The following is a 6,073-nucleotide window of genomic DNA, read 5'->3' on the forward strand; positions in this document are numbered from 1 at the left end:
AAATTAGCTAAATTTAAATTTCATTTATATAATATCACATAATCTTGAACAAATACAAAAGTTGATTAAGAATGTTAGGTTATGGATTTAAAATTTGTAAACTTAAGGGGTAAGCTGCATTCGGGTGGACTTATATTTTGTAAATTTAATGGGTAAATGCGTTAGAAGGAATTTAAGGTTTGATAATTTAAGCGGGTAAATTGAATCCTAGGTAAAAGGCCGGTGAGTATTTGCTTAAATTTGGTAAAGTAAATGGGAAAAATTGCTGTGAGCGTGGATCGAACACGCGACCTTCAGATCTTCAGTCTGACGCTCTCCCAACTGAGCTATCCCCGCTGTTATTTTGAATGCCAAACAAATATTAAATATTAAAATATAAATATAATGAACTAGACAAGGACATCCTCAGGCTAGATCGATTCATCAGGGAAGACGTACCATCATCGCTCCCTCCCAACTTTTTTTTCGTATTTTTCTTTCCCTTTCCAGTCGGAGTGGACGCTCACTCGTCTCTCGACGACGAGTTCGCTAGCATGGACCTTTGCTTCCTCCGTCAGAGGTATGATTTTTCTAGTGCACGTGCATGCATCTCTTCTGATCTAATTACATTATGATTTTATCTGTAAGCATGAAACATGTTTGATGTTCAAGAATGAATTCAACGCTTTAACTAAATAGTGGATCAGAAAAAAAAACCATAAATATTTTCATTAAAAACAACTTAGTAACATGTTGTGCATCTCATTTGACACACAAAGGTAGCAACACACACATCAAACAACAGAAAACACTACGACCGACAATTATAATGGTGGATAGACCATTCCTTTGTCCAAGTTCTCCTGTCTTATCTGCTGGGCTAAAAGCTTCCGCTGTCCGATAGAAATTACCACAATTATACTATTTTCCAAGATTTTGTAGAAAAACATCACTAAAAAAATACAGTATCATAGAAGGAATTATAATTCCGTTTCTATTTTGGGTGTTTATAATCTATATATATATATATATATATATATATATATCCGTCTCTAATTAGAGACGGACATTTAAATTTCATTTCTAATTAGAGACGGAAGTAATATCCCGTCGCTAATTAGAGACGTGGAAAAAGGGTGAGAAGATGCACTGTGTACAAAAATTGGCTAATTAGAGACGGAATTAAATGTTCCGTCTCTAACTAGCGACGGAAATATTATTTCCGTCACTAGGATCAGGATTTAGGGCACAGAACCCGTCTTCGGCCTCTCCACTTCAGCGTTCTCTCCGTCTCCGGCATTTATCTTTATCTCCTCCGGTGTGCTCTCTGTTAGGACCGATGATCGCGGCTAGAGAGGGGGGGTGTGAATAGCCGCCCCAAATTCTTCGTTTCTCAAACTCGTCGATGTAACGAGGTTCGGAGATGAAACTCCTACTCCTCGGCGTGTCCGTAAGGTGGACGAATCCGATCAATCCGTCGGTGGATGAGATCCCGGAGAACCGGCTAATGTAACACTCCTTCTGGGTGGAGAAACCTCGCCACAATGTTTTGCAAAAGCAATACAGGAGTAGAAAGCAGCAAGAAGCAAAATACAATACAAATGTATGAAACACCTTCGCTTACTTGCCTTCTCTTCGACTGGATGAAGCAGCAACTTCTTGGATCCAACCACAACAGCAACAGCAACTGATCAGTTGGTCACAAAAAGCTTCAGGAACGAAGAGCTCAGCAAAGCTCGCAGAAGAACTTGCAGCAGCAAGAAGAAGAGGCAGGAACAAGAAGAATCAGAAGCTTCGGACAAGAAGAAGAAGAAAGTCTGTAGCAGCCCTCGATCTCCTTTATATGGCCTGAACCTGCAACTGCACCTGCAAAGCAGACAGCGAAGAAGACGGAGATAGCCGTTGAATCTCAACGGATATACCTGGACCGATCAGGACATATCCTGATCGGTCCAGGAAGACCCTGATCGGTCCTGGGGACCGATCAGAGCTTCCTCTGATCGGTCCAGGGACCGATCAGCATGCATGTCCCTTCCTTTTTCTCCCGAACTTCTTGCCTTCTGATCGTTGTTTCCTGATCGGTCTGCAGACCGATCAGATAACACTCAGTAGGCTACTGTTTGGTTACTGATCGATCGATCCAGAGCTTGGTTTTTGCCCAAACCAAGTCCCACGCCTTCCAAACCAATATTCGGTCAACCTTGACCTATTGGTATCTCATGCTTAGCATCCGGTCACTCCCTTGACCTGCTAAGACTCCCCACCAAGTGCCCGGTCAATCCCTTTGACCCACTTGGACTTTTCTCTTCGTGTCAAGTATCCGGTCACTTCCTTGACCTACTTGACCTTCTCAACACCAGATGTCCGATCACCCTTGATCCATCTGGATTTTCCCTTGCCTGACTTCACTCACCAGGACTTTCACTAGCTTCACTCACTAGGGTTTCACCGGCTTCACTATTTTCTAACTGCCGGCTTCACTCACCGGGACTTTCCAACCTGCAGCTTCACTCACGGGACTTTCACCGCTTGGCTTCACTCACGGGACTTTCACCTAGCTTCACTCACTAGGGTTTTCTCCTGGCTTCACTGGACTTCCCAATGCCTGGCTTCACTCACTAGGACTTTCCTGTCAAGTATCCGGTCAACCGACCTACGAACGAGCTACCGAGCCCTCTCCGACTTCCCATGTGCCAAGTTTCCATACTTGGACTTCTCCGTGCCAAGTCTCCATACTTGGACTTTTCCCGTGCCAAGCTCCCTGCTTGGACTTTTCCCATGCCAAGCTCCCTGCTTGGACTTTTCACCATGCCAAGCTCCCTGCTTGGACTTTTCCCGTGCCAAGCTCCCTGCTTGGACTTTTCCGAGACTTTTCCCGTGCCAAGCTACCTGTTTGGACTTTTCCGAGTCAGGTCAACTCACCTCGGGTCAACCAGGTCAACCTTGACCACGGGTTGCACCCACAATCTCCCAAGCTTGTATCCTTGTAAAACATCAAGGTACAACTTTTCTGTTCACATCAAACATTGTCAAACATAACTCGTCAAACATCAAAACACAAATCGAGTCAAGTCAACTCGAGTCTGGTCAACCAGGTCAACCTTGACCTAAGGTTGCACCAACAATCTCCCCCTTTTTGATGTTTGACAAAACTCATAATCAAGTTAGGTTAACCCAATAACCTAACTTAGGTTTTCCAATGTTCTTCCCTGAACATCCTCTAGACATTCTCCATTCTCCTCAAACCTACACTCTCCCCCTTTTTGACACACATCAAAAAGAGTGAATCAAGGTCAAGAGTTTCTCTCTAATGAAGGTCTCATACCTTTCATTGAAACCCTTAATTTCCCCCTTGATACTAAGGTCAACAATTAACTTAGTGATAATCTCATATCACTCAAGTCTTTAGGAGTAAAAACTCCCCTTAAAAGTCAACTCCCCCTAAAAGTCAACTTCCGCTTGACTAATAGGTAAAACTCCCCCTAAAGGTCAACTCCCCCTTGACCATTGCACCAACAATGTCTTGGAGAGTTTCAAGCCTTTAGAAATCCAAAAACACCACTTCCCGAGCTGAAATTTCAGACAACCAGCCGAATTTCAGCAAGTTGGCACGCCCTGATCGGTCACCAGACCGATCAGGCTTCCTCTGGATCGGTCTAGTGATCGATCAGGAAAGCCCTGGATCGGTCCAGTGACCGATCCAGACACTGATGGACAGATTTCTGAATTTTTCCTTCCCGAAATTCAGAAACCTCTAGAAAATCACAGAAAATTCGAAAAAATGTGAAATTTTGAGGATACATTCCTCATAACATATACTATCAAGAAAAAAATAGTTTTCTATGAAAATAACTTCTATTTTCAAATTTTGATACAAAGTTCAAAAGATTTTGAAATAACTCAAAGTTAATCAATCTTTGTATCACTTTGCTCAATGATGAGAGCTATCACTAGAAAAGCTTCATCAAGGTTTTTCAAATCAATTTTAAAATGATTTTAAACCCTTTAATTTGGGACCACAATCTTAGGGCTAAATGTACATGACTTGTACACAAGCTTTCCCTATGATCCCCAATTTCGAATTAGGCTCATCTAGGTACAAGAACTATGCACCTTGATCCTAACTCATCATCCTAATATCTCACACACATCTAAGGTGTATCAAACACATCCAAGTCAATTTTGATGTGAGATATGGATTTAGGTCATCTTAACTAGGTTCTCATGCATTTTCTAAACAACAATTTGATCTCCATATCAAATTGTGTTTTAGTCCTTAAATCAATTTCATTGATTATAAATGCAAGAGATGATGACATGGCATAAAATAGTATCATAAATGGAACATGTGCCAATGTCATGATGTCATGGCATAAGGTGTGAAACTCTAACTAAGGCATGACATATAAATAACCTAAGCATTATCATGACATTTCAAATGATACTAAATTAAATATGATGTCATGACATGACATATGACAAACAATATATGACAAATAGCACATAAAGGTATAGAAAATACCTAATCCTAGCCTTAGTTGCCATTTTTGATAATTTTGATCATTTTACCATAGGTTCTATATTCCTAAGTGTAATAGACCTAGCATCTTATACCAAAGATTTTTAGATCACTATGTGCCAATTAGATTGACTCTAGAAAACTCCTCAAATTTGATTGGCACATTCTAATCACCTTAGGAATAATTTTTCATTTCATTTCCAAGGCTTGATTACACCTTGAAAATTCCTAAGGTGCCACCTTTTGCCATGATTAGGTTAACTACCTATTCAAGTAAGGTTGGCACACCCTAACTAATCTAGCGTGATGAAATCACGCTCCTAAGAACCCAATACCTATTGGAGCTCATTGGGTTCACTAAATATTCACTAGGGATGACTTCCCTAGCAACCCTCCTAATGACCCTCCTAGGCTTTGAAGCCTTGATCATTTGGGACTCATCAAGATCAACTCTAGGGGTGACTCCCCTTGTGACCTTGGTGATGGTCTTCCTTGCCCTAGATTTTGTTCCATAATCTAATGGAACATTGTGATAAGTGGGCTTGACCACTTGGGACTTAGGTTTGTGACCCAAACCTTTCATGTCCTTGGGCTTTGGTTTTTGCCCCTTAGACCCTATATTTGACTTTTCCAAATTTTTAAGGGTCTTTTCCAAAGTATCAAGTCTTGACCTCAAGACTTGATTCTCCTTCTCTAATACCTCAATTTTTAATTTTTCATTTTTCTTTGAGGTATTCCTAGGCATGTGTCTAGTTGTCTTGGGGTTTCTACCTAGATTTTCCTTAGCCTTAGATGGGTTAATTCTAGGGTTGGATTTCCTAGTGTTATCCTTATCTAGGCTCACATGTTTGGCACCTAAGCATGTGTATCGATTTCTAATGTTATCATGCTTACCATTATTAACAATAGCAATAAGGCTACTAGCATGTGTCTTATTATTATTGCAATAATGTGCCTTAGAGATTACCTTAGGGTTTGCCTTAGCTCCCCCTATCGATGTGCTCGGTCTCTTGTCCTTGTGAGGTTGCCTCCCCCTCGGACATTGACTTCTATAGTGTCCCCTTCGCTTGCATTGGAAGCACACCACGTGCTCCTTGCCCTTGCGTGTTGGGACTCCGGCTTCCTTGACCTTTGGCGCCGGTAGAGTCTTTCTATCCCTCTTTGGACATTTACTCTTGTAATGTCCAAATTCCCTACACTCAAAGCACATTATGTGTAATTTTCTAGAAACTAAATGGCTTGAGTTACCTAGAGTTGAGGATGGATGAACGCTCTCTCCTTCATCCCTTCCGGAGGTAGAAACTTCTTCTTCTTGCTCCGAACTTGAAGAAGAACTCTCCTCCTCTTCTTCTTTAGATGTTGAGTGACCCTCAACTTTTAAATCCATTCCTCCATGAAGTGAGCTACTTGGTTCACTTGACTCCTCTTCATGACTTGAAGTGGAGTTCTCCTCATGGAACTTTGCCAAGTTGTTCCACAACTCCTTGGCATCGTTATATCCACCTATCCTACACAAAACATCATTAGGTAAAGAAAATTCAAAAATTTTCAATACCTCATCGTTGACCAGGGATT

General features: G+C 41.4%; 1 non-coding gene across 1 annotated transcript; it reads right to left on the reverse strand.

Annotated features, from left to right (window-relative positions):
• Positions 1 to 263: 263 nt before the first annotated feature.
• TRNAF-GAA lies at positions 264 to 336 on the reverse strand. The gene has a single exon. It is a non-coding gene; the product is annotated as a tRNA-Phe (tRNA).
• Positions 337 to 6,073: the final 5,737 nt, after the last annotated feature.

The sequence above is a fragment of the Zingiber officinale genome, chromosome 8A, assembly GCF_018446385.1.
Source record: "Zingiber officinale cultivar Zhangliang chromosome 8A, Zo_v1.1, whole genome shotgun sequence".
Taxonomy (NCBI): Eukaryota; Viridiplantae; Streptophyta; class Magnoliopsida; order Zingiberales; family Zingiberaceae; genus Zingiber; species Zingiber officinale.